Source organism: Myotis myotis, unplaced genomic scaffold (assembly GCF_014108235.1).
Source record: "Myotis myotis isolate mMyoMyo1 unplaced genomic scaffold, mMyoMyo1.p scaffold_m19_p_13, whole genome shotgun sequence".
NCBI lineage: Eukaryota > Metazoa > Chordata > Mammalia > Chiroptera > Vespertilionidae > Myotis > Myotis myotis.
In genome coordinates, this window is record NW_023416317.1 from 20,813,160 (window position 1) to 20,829,316 (window position 16,157).

A 16,157-nucleotide genomic window follows, 5' to 3' on the forward strand; every position below is an offset into this window, starting at 1 on the left:
AACCGGTAGCATCTAGCTAAGTATGTCCTGATTTGAGTGATAAGAGGAAAGATAAACTGACTATCTAGGTTTGGAAATGCACTCTTACGAAGTCTATCAAGCTTTACGGGTGCATTTCTCAGCAACAGCTTTGTAATTACCAGATTTTTAAATTATTAATCAAACACTTACATATATATCAGCTACTACTAGTTACTAGTTTAGGGAACCCAATGGTGAACCAGGCAGACTTGATACCTGTCTTCATGAGATTACAGTCCAGCCAAGAGAATAGGCATTCAGTGATTAGGTTCAGTAACTATGGTGATTGGGAAAGTTTGTAAGGAATACCTTAGGGAGTAGCTCATGGGTTCAGGGGAGAGTATCCAAAACTAGCCTCACACATCAGAAACAACCTCCTAAAAGAAGTGATGTTGAACCTAAGGCCAGAGAGTCAGGAGGAGGGAGTCAGTGAATAATGAGAAAACATCCCGCAGAAGAAATGCTGTGCACAAAGGCCAGGGGATGTGACGACCTGGTAGAAGCTCAGTGCAATGGGAACACTGAGAAGGGGTAGAGAGTGGTGGGAGTTGAGAGGAAGGTGGCATATGGTCTTTATTCTAAGTGCATTAAGAAATCCTAATAGTGTTTAAAGCAGGGAATTGACAATGTCATATTTATCACTGATGACAGTTATCTATATAGAAATAAGTTGTGATATAATAAAATTCAAAATGTTGCCTTCCCAGTTCACAGGCAAATTGTGTCACAAATGGAAAATGGACTAGAAGAGAGAAGACTAGAAGTTGATGGATAAAGATGCCAGCATCTCCTCCCTCTGCCATCTCCAGATAATTCCTTCACTGTCACAGACACGGCTTCCCTTGTTTGATAAAAATCTCTAGACTGACTTTGAGATTATTTCTGAACTAGTAATGACCAGTCATTTTGTATGATGCTGTGGAAGTCAGTAGAACCTGAGTCATTCTTTTGCTCACTCACTCACTTATCGAGCTACGTGGAAGTCAAGAAGACTAGTCTTCGTCCCATTGCATTCATTACCCAGCAGGAAAGAGATGAGTAAACCAACAATCCCAATACAATGAGCTGATGTCTGAAACAGAGAAGGGGTTTTCTATTCATAGTACAAGTACAAAGAGGGCAAGCCTTATTTTCCACTACTGAAAATAAACTAAAGCTTTGATTATTTCTCTTAGGAAGAAAAGCTTTCACTTTCAAGACTGTGGTAAAATCAAGAGAACAAATATCTTGAGAACTATCCATTATATAACTGTGCCCAGGCATGAAAAAGGAGTGAGGGAGGGAGGGAGAGAGGGGGAGAGAGAGAGAGAGAGAGAGAGAGAGAGGGAGAGAGAGAGAGAGAGAACACGTGCGTGCGCACACACACACACACACACACACACACACACATGTGCTTGCTGTTTTCACTTCTGGCATCAGTAATATATATCTAGATCAATTATCACATAATAGGAAGCACCTTGGCCAAATACATCAATAAGTCCAAAATAGCCTTTTGCTGTCCACATAAAACCCTGTCAATGGCTCCAAGCATTTCTCAAAGGCAGATGATTTTATTTGACAATTTATTACAATTGAAATTCATTTTCACATAATGATATCTCCAAATTCTATCTAAAATGCTTCATCCATAGACAAGAGCCAAAAGCAATGATTCTGAATAATTTCAACTCTCTGCAAATTCAAACTTGCTAGAACTAAAGAAGCTTTCACAGTGCCTCCATTTCAAGAGAAACGGAATGCGACATTGGGGGAGACATATAATGAGTTGCTTTGGGAGGGGAGGAACCTTTTAGATTCTCTCATTTTTGACCCTGAATTTTTATATCCATTTTATCATGCTCTTGTGGAAAGAGGCAGAGGCTAAAAATAAATCAACCAAAAATTATCTCAGTATTGATAATGGCTAGAAAGCAGGTGAGAAGTGGTGCTTGGGAAGGAAGCAGTGTGGTGACAGAACACTGTAATGAGATGGCAACTGCTTGTAGCTGTTTCTTACAGAAGCATTCATTTGCATGTTGTTCTGCACAATATCAGAAACTCTTGAGGGCAAGGGACGGGGCTTAATTCTGACTTTCACTATGTTCACCTACTGTGGTCCTTGACCCAGGCATTCTGACTGGATGGACACTGCTTCTCACCTCAATTCAGAGAGAGGCGTGAACTATCCAGGTTTGTCAATGGTCAGTGAACGAAGTCACAATCTCCTCCATAGAACTTGAGAAAATTCTATAGCAAGACCTTGCGACACAATTTGGCTATGCACTGGGAAAAAAACACTTTACATTTGGTCACAGCACATCTTATTTATATCCAGAGTTACTGGAATTTTATAAGTAGCTACAATCTGTGCCAATTGTTTCTAGTTTAGGAATAAATAGAATGTTGTCTGACTGATTGTCTTAGAATGGTTTATGATCACTCAGGTAAACTTCTGCAAGCCGCTGTTTTTCTATTGTGGTAAAATAAACATATCATAAAATGTACCACCATCAGTGGCATTGAATACATTCATATTGTGTGTGAAATCACCACCACCATCCGTCTCCAGGACTTCTTCATCATCTCAAACTGACACTCTATGTATTAAACCGTAACTCTCCATGCCTCCCTCCTCAGCCACTGGGAACCACCATCCCACATTCTGTGCCTATGATTTTTACAACTCTATGTCCTCATGGAAGTTGAATCACACAATATGTGTCCTTTTTGTGTGGCTTATTTCACCAAACATACTGTTTTCAAGGTTTATCTATGTTGTAACATGTATCAGAATTCCATTCCTTTTTAAGGCTGAACAATATCTGTGTGAGTTTGTGTGTCTGTGTGTGTGTGTGTGTGTGTACCACATTTTGTTCATCTATTCATTCATTAGTAGATATTTAGGCTGTTCTCACTTTGGGGCCTCAACAAATAGTGAATGAATGGACCTAAATCAAGGCAGACAGTATGTACATTAAATCAGTGATGGGCATTTCTTTCCCCCTCCTTTCACTATCTAGGACTGTCGGGACTTGTTCTGAGGTGATTCAGACACGGGGTGATATTTGTGTCTGGACCACCTCTCCTCCACCTCAGAACCTCCTCCATCAGCCGTGGACATACAGCCTTTTTCCTGCAGCACCAAGGACAGCAGCATCCTGAGCGCTTACCTGCTTCCCTCCATCAAAACTGATCCATCCCTCATCACAGTCCTTTAAAGGCCCCAGCTTTTGCTCCACAGTGATAACAGCTGCTAGTCAGCACGTGTCCTCCTGCTTGCAGGCAGCACCCTGCATGACCACACTCGTGATGGAAAGGGCCCTAGGAAGAGTCTCACAAAGGGTGATGGTCTGGGGAGGCATTTTCTTATTGGGTTTTTCAACCCTATGCAGAGGCAGAGACTGGGGCTACCAATAAAGCCACAACCTCCCCCACCTGGAGGTCTGCCAGTCTTTGCCTATTTGCCTTCTGACCCATTCCTCGCCCTTCCCTGCTCTTCCATCTACTGTGCAGGGCTGGCTCTCAATTACATTTCTCAATCTTCCCAGCCAAGTGGCTTCAGGTCGGTTCAGCCAGCGTGAGGCTCTGCGGGGAGAAGCCAAGGCATGTGGCTCCCTCCCTGAGCTGGGCAGTGCCTCTGGCAGGGCTGCGTCTCCACGTGACGGCAGCTAGCACTGGCTGGCCCTGGCTCCTGGGCTCTGGGGACACCACCTCCCCTATTTGCTCTTCAAGCTTCAGGTGGACCATGGCTTCCTGCAGCTGTTAAATGCTGAGGCACCTCCCATCCCACCTGGGTTTTGAGCCCTCCCCACAGCCTTCTAACTAGTTGCTTCTATCTTCTTTTTGCTACTGAATTGGCCGCAATCTCCAGTCCCCTGTCTGGCCTGGTGGATAAGCCTGCCCTCAGGAAGGAGACCACAGGAAGTCTGCTTCATCCCCAGGACAGCTCCAGAGCCCAGGGAAAGGGGCTGCTCTGTCCCCAGGAAAACCTCGAGGGGAAGGGAGGAGGAGGAGGTTCAGGGGAAACAACAGGAATAAATGGCTATTAAACTTTGTTTCTCGCTTAAATACCCAGCATTTTTAATTAATCTCCAGCTCAATCCTTCCAGGGAAGTGTGATCACCCTCAGGGACTGGAGAGCCACCTCCCCGGTGAGCGGCAAGGAGCTGCTGCTCTGACAGGTGAGCGCGCTGCCCAGGTGACAGCCAGGGAGCCAGGCCGGGGCTTTCGCACTCTGCCTCACGGACAAGAAAGACAGTTTCTTAAAAGGCAAAACCTGCAGTTCACCAAAATCAAATCAAGTAAAAAAAAAAAGTTTGCTCAACGCTGTCACGATTTTTAAAGGATTCCTCCCGCCTGAGTTTTTTGTTTGTTTGTGGACACTAACAGGTAATTAAGAATTGATGTATTTTCTGCAAAATAAATCAGCTGCATCTAGAGAGACGACTTCCAACAACACTACAGGCTCTGACAGGCAATGCCCTGCCCAGAAACTGTATCACCCCATGGTGCTTTACGATGCCCTCAGGGGGCAGACTGTCCACAAAGACCTACCTGACGGAGCTTCAGCCGACCATGAAATTAAGTGCAATTTTAGCGACCACTGGGGGCAGGTCAGTGATGGACACAGAGTCACTGAAACTCCCAGGGACATCTGAACAAGGAGGGTAGCTTTTAGAGCTTAGGTGTCGAGCACCAGGGTTAGGATGCTTATTTTAATAATTCTCCTCGTGAACTTTGAGACGAAAATAGAAACTGTATTAGGCTTAGAGTTCAAGGTAATTCTACAACATTTAGGGCATTTCACGGCCATTGAATAAGCACAGACACCCTATTGTAACAGGAAAAACAATGGGGAAATCCTAAGGGGTGATCAGTGTTTAAATTGAACCAAGTGTCCACTCCAGAGGACCGACTGCGAGTGACCGGCCACATTTGGAAGTCTGGGCTCAGCCCAGTGTCTCTGGAAAAATGTGTTTGTTTTATCTGGTTGCCTTCTCAACTCACACATTCACCTTTTTAAAAAATATATATTTTTTATTGATTTTTTTACAGAGAGGAAGGGAGAGAGATAGTCAGAAACATTAATAAGAGAGAAACATCGATCAGCTGCCTCCCGCACACCCCGCACTGGGGATGTGCCCGCAACCAAGGTACATGCCCTTGACCGGAATCAAACCTGGGACCTTTCAGTCTGTAGGCCGACGCTCTATCCACTGAGCCAAACCAGTTAGGGTTAGAGCTGCACATGCACCTTTTGACCCTATTCCTTTCTTCCACTCCACTGGGAGGGTCTGGACGGTGGATGTGATAAGAAAAGTATAGGCAAGATTACACACACACACACACACACACGCAGGACATAAACCTATTTCAAACTAGCTTAACTGAAAAGGAAATTTGTTGGGCCATGGACGTGCGCTGTGGCGCCACCTTTAGGCCGGACTAAGATTCAGGTGCTAGAGTAGGGTTTGGTCTCCTTCCAGCCATGATTCTGCCTGCCCCTAGGCATTCTGCAGAATGTCCTTCCCCGGAGAGGGAGACGGCTCCCAATGCAGCCAACTTGACCTCTCCCTGACTTTACAACTCCTTTAGGAACAAGGACACTTCTCTCTCCCAGCATCCTGACACGAATTCACAAATGGCCTTTGGACGAATATTTGAGACGTTTATCCACCCTGAAGGTCCTTGCTGAACTCGTCTGACCTTCTCAGCACTGTTCTAGGGGACATTCTAAAAGCCATTGCTCCTGTAAAGCATGGGTCTGAGTGCCAGGAGGAGGGTGTCTGGAGCAGCCTGAACCAGACACTCACCTCCCTGAGGCCTTACAGGAGCGTGCACACTGTGATTGACAGTCCCATTCGGACATCATGGCACAAAGGAGAGACAGTTTCCAAGTGACATAGCTGGGTTGAGTACACAGAGCAGCCAACGTGCCAAACTCCACCTCGCTTCCCGTTTTCCCTCTCAATAAATTCCAGAGCTGGACCATCAAGCCCGCCAGCTGCAGGGAAGCGTTCATCCGGGAAAGGATGCCAGCGGAGGCTTTTCTCTGTAACAGCTCCCTCAATCCCTAAGAGGCGGCTAACACACAGACGCCCGGCAAGTATGGGGGATATGCCCGCGATCTCCACGTCCGCACACTCAGTAGCTGTGTTGGTATCTTGGCAGCCGATCTGGTTTGCATTTATAAATTAAGTTTTCAATACTCCCATTTGTGGAGGTGATTTTTTTTGGCATTTGACTTTGTGTCTCAGAAGTGAAATGTCATGGTATTTTTAAAAGTGCATAGATTTGAAGTAAATGCAAAGCAAGTGGCTTCTGGCTTAGAAAAAGGAAAAAGAAAAAAAAAAAAGACAGGCTACGCTCATTCTGAAATGAGATGTAATGAAAGATTCCAAAAGTGCTTGTCATTTCTTCTAACAGGGGCTACACTGTGGCTTACCCTTTATTCTGAAATTCCAAATACTTTCAATAGTGCATGTCTGGAAAAACATCAGAAATATGATTCACAAGGCCTGGCAGATTCAGGAAGTTCGAGATTATACACAAAGACAGGCATGTGGCCATGAACCTGAGATAGGAGGATGGTAGGAATATTTAATGCATGATGAAGAGGTGACACCTGGCAACAATCTGGGCATTGTCCTTGACAAATAGTTATCTCCCTGGTTTATATTGGCTCTTTTTCCTGCACTTGATTTCTAACTACCGGGAGGATAGTGGCCAAATGATTCTTCTTTACCTTTGAAATCCGCAAGGCCCAGAAAAATGCTTTGCACATCATGATGATGATGATGATGATGATGATAAAGACAGCTAGTATTTTTTTTTGAATGATCACTATATTCTAGGTATTATTCTGATCACTTTAAATGAATTATTTTACCCTGAGGCTAAAAGGAGGAAAAGAATTAAGAGACCACCATGGGCCCATAGTTAGCACTCTGTGGCACACACAAAAGACGAAAGGAGAAGCTATCATGTAAAACAATAGCCACAAAATTAAAATAGGGCCAAATGGTATACACCAAGATTCTCGGTGAAACTTCTACCCATAACAAAAGGAACATTTTTATTTTGTCTTTTGACCATGCAGAAGCAGGAATGAGCGAGGATGGAATGTGGCCCGCTGCACGGGGTCAACGGCACATGAACCACATGGAGAGAGAGGCGCCCAAAGCTGTGCTCACCTTCCTCCTTTCCGTGCAGCAGAACTCACTTGGTTGAAAGGTGAGGGAAAGTGCATGTAGGGGTGCTCCTCAGTCTTCTGATGGAATTACATTCTCTGGCCCAGGAAGAGGGAAATGACTCTCAAACTTGAGGGTACAAAACATCACCAGCCTTTGTTAACCATGAGGATTACCCAGGAACAACCCCCCAAGGTTGCAATTGAGGGGGTCAGAGATGGGTCTCGAGATGGCCATAGGTTGGGGCAGGATAAGCGTTGGAAAACCCCAGCAATTTAACTGTTGAAGGAGGCTCTACAGTGGGGTGCATGTACTGCCAATAGGAATGCAGCAGGAAAATGTTAGTGCTACACTGGCATTTATCTCTCCCTCTACCAGAGAAATAAACATACTTATGTGTAATGCATGGATTGACAGTAGTATTTGTATATGAGTAATAAAATAAACACATAAACTAAGGCAACATGATAGAAAAGGAAATTTACAAACATTTAAAAATTTGGAACCACTACAAAAATTTATGCAGCAAAACCGGTGTCTGTTTTCGCATTCTGATCCCCATTCCTCATCCCCTTCTCCAAGTTTGCTCCTTGGCACTGGTGTCTTCTCTTGCCTTCCCGAGAGTCTCTGCATGTGCAAGCACACCTGGGTCTTCCTCTCTGGACACAGATGAGAGCTTATTAAATACATTGGCAGGTGTCTTGGGATTTTTTTTTCCATTTAAAAATATAAGCTGATGATTGTTTCTTGTCTGCTATATCCATATGTCTCATTCATTTTTAGTAGAGGGGAAACAATGCATTGAAATGGTTTAGTTCAAATCTCATCTCTGCCACTTATTAGCTGTGTGACCTTGGGAAAATGACTTAGCTATCTGAAATTTAGTTTCCTCATCAGTCAAATGGGTGTTGGTGATAACAATATTGCCTATCTCCTAGAGTTGAGTAAAGATGAAATGAATTAATACATGAAAAGTAACTAGACCGGTGTCTAATACATGGGAAATACTTACTAAAGAAAAAGATCAGGTGATTCTGATGGGAGTGGGCCAAGAAACATTTGAGAATAATCATCCTAAATTAATATGATTTAATTCCTTCATTCACTAATTTTTTTTTAGTTTATGTATTGAGCACTTACCATGTATCAGTTAATGACTGAGTAGAAGTGAAGAAGGTGATAAAAAAAAAAAAAGACACTAGGAAATTTAGACACAGCACAGAACGTGCAGTACTGCCCAGGCCTCCATCTTCCCAGTTAGTCTGGAAACCCATATTTTTCCTTCTCTGTCTTCTTATTGGTACAATAAGATATGTTTGGTAGATGCTCGGCAGGTGAAGTGATGATAAATTGGCCACTGTACAGACATGATCTCACATATTTGTTATGAAGTAGGAATTTAAAGGTTCAAAAAAAATGAGTGAACATTTCTAAGACCTGACTACCCTTGGTAAACTTGCGAGGTCAGGTCATCTCCTGCTGGCTAGGTCTCTCTGTTTCTTTGTTCCTCTCTTCAGCCAGATTTGAGAGGCCTGATGCTCTCTGTCCCAGCAGAGAGCCAGTATGCCATGATAGAATGTCTCCTTTTCCCCAAGGGAACACCTGTTAGCTCTTGGTCTCAGCAAAGGCTCCAATCCCCAAAGCTAACACACCAAACTGTTGATGATTAACAACTGCTTACTGTGTATGTGCCGTTCTAGGAGAACATCTCATGAAAAGAAGAGGCAATTTAACCCAAAGAAATGAATATCTAATAGTAGAATTTAAAGTAGTATACCACTCATCAAGGGTTCTTACAACATGTAATGTGGTCAACCTCAATAACAACATCCCCCATGTGGTTGCTAGTCCTTTAAAATTTACAAAATCCTTGAAATTTTTATTTATCAAAACTCCTTTGTGGGCTGAGTTCACTATTCCTGTTTTGCACAGAAGGAAACAGGAAGGTTTAAACCACTTGTTTCAACTCAAGGTGCCAAAAAGGGTCAGAGCCAAAATCCAAACCCTGATCTTCAGCATTAATGTTCAGTCCCCAGCCCACCTCGCTGTAGCCAGCTCTACTGGGGGAGAGGTTGCTTGGAGGAAGAAGGCATATTACCAATATAACCTGCTGACTGTCTGAAAATCACTCTCCACCCCGTGGGACTGGTTATGAATTCAGTCATCAGTTCCAGCATCCTGCACATGGCCAAGACAGGTGTGATTCGCACTGAAGTACAAAAGGGGAGTCTGTGATCGCAAATGGAAATACAATCCCTGTGCAGCAAGCTGCCTGATTCAATAGTTTTGGGCCAAAAAGTCACCTCTTTTCTTTTTTCTTCAGCTTCCATGCCCTCTAGTGGGGAAAGCTGGCATTGTATGCCCTGAAAAGCTGTGCTGAGTGAAGACATGTCACTCACAGCCCTTCCCTCTGAGGAATACAGCAATCCCCAGGCACAAACGCCCATCCGCCTGGGCATAAATCAGCCATGTGGGTGATTGCGACATTGGGTGATATTCTCAGATGAAGATGTAAGAGCCTCCTTAGAGGCTTAGGATACAGAATTCTATTCCTGATCATGTTTATTTTAAATTGTGTGAGTGCCCTACATCTCAGGGAACTGCCGCCTTACACACACACACACACACACACACACACACACACCACGGACAGTGACAGCTGTACTGAAAAAGTATCTGGATAAGAGGTTGCAAACACACAAACAGGCAAGATGTGGACTGTGGCCATGCTTTGCATGGCTCCGTCAGTGTTGTTTGCCTGTTTATTGGCTATTTTTCTAAAGTGAATTTCAATGTTTTTAGGTGGAGTTACACTCCCCAGTTATCCACAGTTTTTCCCCATTCCTGCTGTTTAAGTTTGGTCTCTGCTCGCCCCACTCCACCTCAAAACTGACCCAACTCCAGGGAGTTGGTTTAATGATCTAAGGAGGCAGTGAGGAGTGGGGACACTGAGACAGGAAGAAGAGAACGGGTGAGTTATGGGCTGAATTGTGTCCCCGCAAAGTGCATATGTTGGAATCCTAGCCCCCAGACCTCAGAATGTGACAATTTGGACACAGGGCCGTTCATGGGGGTGATGGAGGTAAAATGAGGTCCTATGGGTGGCCCCTGATCCGATACGACTGGCATCCTTCCAAGAAGAGATTAGAAATGACACACTCAGAGAAGACCCCATGAGGATACAGCAAGGAGATGGTTGTCTGCAGGCCAAGGAGAGAGGCCTCAGAGGAAACCAATGCTACCGACACCCTGACCTTGGACTTTCAGCCTCCAGAGCCCTGAGACAGTACATGCCTGCTGTTCATGGCACCAGACTGTGGTCCTTTATTGTGGAAGCCCAGGAAACTAATACCAGGTGTGTGAACGAGGGGTCACCACTGCAGGGCGCAGTCTGCTTTCTGGGCTGCTGCTGTCTGCATCGCACTGTCTCTGGAGTCCCTCAAACAGGCGCTGAGAGAGGCCAGGAGGGGCAATGCCACCCCCCACCCTCCCCACCCCCGTCCTTGCACACAGCTGCATGGTAGGTTCCCGGGTCTCCTATGAGGCTGTGATATAGCCATGCTGAGAACCCAGGTCTCTGGATTCCCCATTTCCCATGCTGGGAAACAAGCTCTATTTTCCATGCAACATAGGGCAGCTCTGAAAAAAGCAGAGCAGCAAGTCTGGCTTCCAAGATTCCCTGGGAGAACCTGACCCTGTCATTGGATGGAGCCTCCTCTCTCTTGATTGAAATTGTTTCGTTATTTGGCTAACAATGATCTTCAGCTGCCACTGTGCAATTACGCTCCTCTCTGGTTGAGAAAGAAATTATGTGACAGTAGACTCGAGTGGCTTATTCCTCCCCCTGTGGAGAATCTATTGACTTATTTTTCTGAAGTTTGTTTTCTAGCTAATTGATGTCACAGATTAATAACTAACTATTGCACTTGTAATCAGGCCAAAGGCATCCCAGCTTCTATCGTTGCACTTTGCCAACCCCACGCAGCAGCCAGAGTGGGTCTTTGAAACCAAATGACAGATCATGTCACTGCTTTGCTCAAAATCTTCCAGCAGCTTTCCATGACCATGAGAATCTAAATCAAAACCATGGCTGGGCCCAGGTGATCTGCCCCCCACCCCTCCTCACCTGTCAGACCTCATCTGCCCACCCCCTCCTCTTTCATCCTGCTCCAGTCTCACTGGTCTCTTCTCTATGGTTTGAACTCACCAAACGTGTGTGTGTGTGTGTGTGTGTGTGTGTGTGTGTGTGTGTGTGCATGCGTGCGCATACTTACTATTCCCTTGGCTGGAACTTTCTCCCATATGTGTACATGCCTACCTTATGCCTCTTCTAGGTCTTTGTTCAAATGTCACCTTTATAATGCGCTGTTCCACACGAGAAAGAATGTGCTTGTTGGATTTGCTGCTGAATCTCCAGCTCCTACTACACTCAATAGAGTAAAAAGGGGGCGTGGGTGTAGTGTTTGGGTCTTCGTTGAATACCTTATTTAAAATAATTATGATAAGGAATCTAAGATGATGTGGTGGAGAGGTTGTGGCCCATTCCACTGTAAAATCTTAGACACTGGCCTCTTCTGATGTAAGGAAGTGAGTGTGGGTCTCTGACATTGGCAGAGAGAATGGATGGTCAGTGAAGTTTCAGACGCAAACGTCAGCAGTGACCTCTCACTGTCAGGAAGGGAAATGAAGACAAGGAGAAAACAGGTCTCAATTCACATGCAACCCCTGAAACTGACCTCCTTTATAACCCGATGTTGCTAATCTTCCCCTTGGCCAACGTACGTCTCTCATCTTGACTGTTCATCAAGCACCTACTATGTGATTTTTTACGCTCTTAGGAGGGAGGGACACTGTTTTGGTTTGAGTTTCCTCCGAGCAACCCAGAGAAAAGGACTGGAGGGCACCTAATTTCTTTGGGAGGTGATGCCAAGAAACAGTAGTAGAGAATGGGGAGATGAGAGGCCAGGACAGAAGCCAATGAAAGCAGCCTCAACAAGGCAATCATCACCGAGGACGAAAGCTCAGCCCCGCTGGGCACTGTGGGACACGGAGGCCCAGAACAGAGACTGTGCTGGTCTGGAGAGTGAGGTGTGGTTGTGAGCTAGCAGCAAAGAGGGGGGTCAAACCCCGTCTGTCAGAGAGAGCTTCAGGACATGGCCAGAGAAGGCGATGGTCTGTTTTTAGGGAACTCAAAACTTAGAAAATGGTTGATAGAAAACTGTTTCTGGAAGAGGAGATGAAAGGGAATACGGAGTGCCCCCATGAAAGAATGCCAGGCATACGGGACGAGATCCTAGGGCCATTCCGCAGGCCAGCGCTTGTACCCTGAGATCTTCTATGGCAGCCCTGGGCCTCCCAGCTCGCAGGTCTCAGGGGGAGCCATAGAGTCTCAGTTACATCCCAACAGTGGAGGCTTCCGCTCTGGGACACCAGTGCACCCTTACAGGTCACAGCCCCTGTACCTCCCCCCGGGCCCGGCACCCCCCTCAGCCCTGCTCTCAGGGGTGGCTGTCAAGGGCCAGTTTCTGGATTTCTCAGCACTGCAAGCAGCGGAGCTGGGGAAGTTGCCTGCTGGAGTTCTCTACCCTCCACCTTCCTTCCTCTATTCTCCAGCCTTCTGCCCCAGCAAGGGGCAAATTACTTCTGCCCCAGATGATTGTGGCCCTCAGCACAATTGTTAGGACATGGGGTCCACCTTTGTCACCCAAAGCCTCCCCTTCTCTATCATAAGGAAAACAACACAAGATTTGAAACCCTGAGATCTTACAGCTCTGTCATTTCCTGTTAGTGTTAATTTTCACCAAGTGACCTAACATCTTTAAATCTTTTTTTCCTCATCAGGGGATAATGATACCTATTGCAAAGAGTGATTTCAGGCCAAACAGCAAAAGGTAAGAAAATGATTTGTAAACTATAAAGCACTAGGCAAAACCAATTATTTCTGAGTCTTGAGTACAACAAAGGCAACTTTCCTAGACTGAAAGCACATCTGAACATAGGAGAGAAAATCACTTTGAAAATGCAAAGTGAAAACATTCTACCCCAGGAGACCACTTGGACTTGATACGTACATAACACCAAGGTGTTGTGTTAATGTTGGTGCCACTTCTATAGTCCCCATTTTATGCTGATTCTTCAAATAGGACGAGGTAGAGTATGAATACAAATCCATCCTCTACAAACACTGTAAATAGAAGACTGGTTTCAAAGAAGATGGTAGACGCTATTCTTTGAAGGTCCCAGCGGATAATTTAGAAAAGGAAGGGAGCAGCGCACGGTATTTTATGGCCTTGGAAAATTAACTAATTTAGAATCAAAAGTTTTCACTGCTTCCCCAATATTTATGGGATTGCAAATTTATCTAAAACTTTGTTTTTGTCTCACACACCCAAGATTATTAATGGGCCAGCTGCTGATTATTAATCTTCATTTCCTAAAACAAAACCAGCCCTATGTTTCTTGCAGGCTGTACATCATACACACAAACCATATCCTGGAAGCAAATTAAACTTGAGTCAATAGCCCATTAGTGCCCAGAGTGGTGAGCACAGCTGTGGGGAGCTGCACGTCTAGAGTTGCTGTGATGGAATCATGTTTAGATGGAAGAAGATTTTCCCTTTAGCCAATAACGTATGGCTTTACATGTGGAGTGTTCCTTTCTTTTTCATTACACTCTACTCTTGTACAAATGTTTCTTCTCTTAAAGTTGGGCTTCAAAGACAAGGTAAAAAGAAGGGCTGAGCCAACATCCATCTATTGACAGGTGAGAACCAAGCACACAGGTTCTTATGAAGAGAAATGCTAATAGTATAAATACTGATTGTGAGTTTAGCATGTTTCAAGAGTTGTTCCGTGTTTTACTCACCATTTCACCTCTATTTCACAGATGTAGAAACTGGGAGACTCGGAGAACTCTAGTCATAGGGATCATTTGTTGTACGTCTCAGATCTGAATGCAGTTTATCCCAGAGCTCTGTTCCTAACTGTTACCCATATCACCCACACAAAACAAACTAACTGACTTTAATAACCCTCGTTGGCCAAGAGGAGTGACAGAATGCACTAGAAAATTGCTCAAGCTTTCACTACTCTTTGCCAGAGTAGATATTATTTTACATAAACTTCCAAACTGACACATCATAGGCCATCATCTCCACTGTGTGGGAGGTCTTATACTGTTTGTCACTGAGGGTCTACCAGAAGCCCAGGGTGAGGAGCAGCTTGGATTATTTGGAATGAGGCTGGACAAGATTGGAGCCAAAAAATGCTTCAGAAATAAGTTCAACTTCCGTCTTTTGTCATGGCAGATAAGAAGTCATTCTGTATGTGTGTGTGAGGGGATGAGGAGCAACCTTAGTCCTGAGCTTACCTCTATCTAGACCAGCCGTGGGCAAACTACGGCCCGCGGGCCGGATCCGCCCGTTTGAAATGAATAAAATTAAAAAAATAAAAGACCATACCCTTTTATGTAATGATGTTTACTTTGAATTTACATTAGTTTACACAAACACTCCATCCATGCTTTTGTTCTGGCCCTCCGGTCCAGTTTAAGAACCCATTGTGGCCCTCGAGTCAAAAAGTTTGCCCACCCCTGATCTAGACCCTCTGAATTTATTGATTCACCAACTTCTGGACAATATTTTATTCTAGTGACAGTTTAGTATCTCTTTAACCCTTTGAACCTCACTATTGTTTTATTTGACTACATAAAGAGTCCTTTAGGAATCATTGTTTCAAATAGTGTTTCATTTATTTAGGATTTATGTTGTTCCCATTCTTACAAAGCTAGTATTCTAGTCCTGTTTCTGTCCTCCTCTTACCTACTCACCTTTAGATTGATGTGTGCTTCCCGAAGATTATTCAGTAAAATGAAGTTGTATTTCACAGGAAACTTCCCATTGCAGATATTTTTCAAAAAAATTAAATTCAGTTTGGAATACCCCTTACTAGGGTTGACAAAGAGATCCAATATTGATCATCAGAGGGGCTCCTTCCTTCTCCTTATTGAAACAGGAACCCCAGAGAGGCAAATTCAGGATAAGAAATTTGAGGAAGGGCATTTTGGTCTTCACTGAGTATTGACCTGTCAAGGCCATTGGCTTCATTTAAAAGTGTGGGTCTCAAATTCCCCAGCACTCAGACCTTGTCTCTTCAGATTAGTTACTGAACTTCTGGTGCTGCAGAGCTTATGATCAGTCCCCACCTTACAGGACCTACACCGCCCTGGGTGCTGCATGGGAGTGGAATGAGCACTAGGCTACATCCATCTCAGGAACAGCCATCTTTACTTTGCTGCCCTGGTCTTAGAAACTCTAAATCTCCCCTTAAATCAGACCCAACTTCTTTTAGCGCGTCCTTTCTCAGGCAAAGGGATACTTAACTTTCTCCTAGGAAGAAGAAATAAAACATGACTCTCATTCTTTCATGATAAGAGTGCCCCCAAAAAATAAAGCACAGTTAAATGTTCAATGCTACCCTCTTGCCACATCTGTTTGTACCAAGGTCCATGAACCTTTCTTGCCTGGTGGTATGGGTGCAGCTATGGTGAATAAACACGCTCTACTCAACCTTTCTTACCTCTGAAACCCACTCCCCACAGGAAACCACTTGTAACGTCTAAGATTTACCTCTACATTTCTATATATCACAGTACCTACTAATTGTTGATTTTACACTTTTTTCTATTGTTTGTTGACTTCTTTTTTATTAAATTCATTAGGGTGACATTGGTTAATAAAATTAGGTTTCAAGTGTACTATTCTATGATATTTGATCTGTGTATTGCACTGTGTGTCCACCACCCAAATTCAAACCATCTTCTGTCACTATATATTTGATCCCCTTAGTATTTTTTAAAAATGAAGGTTTGACTTTTTTACATGACCCTGAAACACACACACACACACGCATTTTCTCTCCCCCTATCATGCTGAAATAGTTACTAGTACATTGCACTTCTTGTAT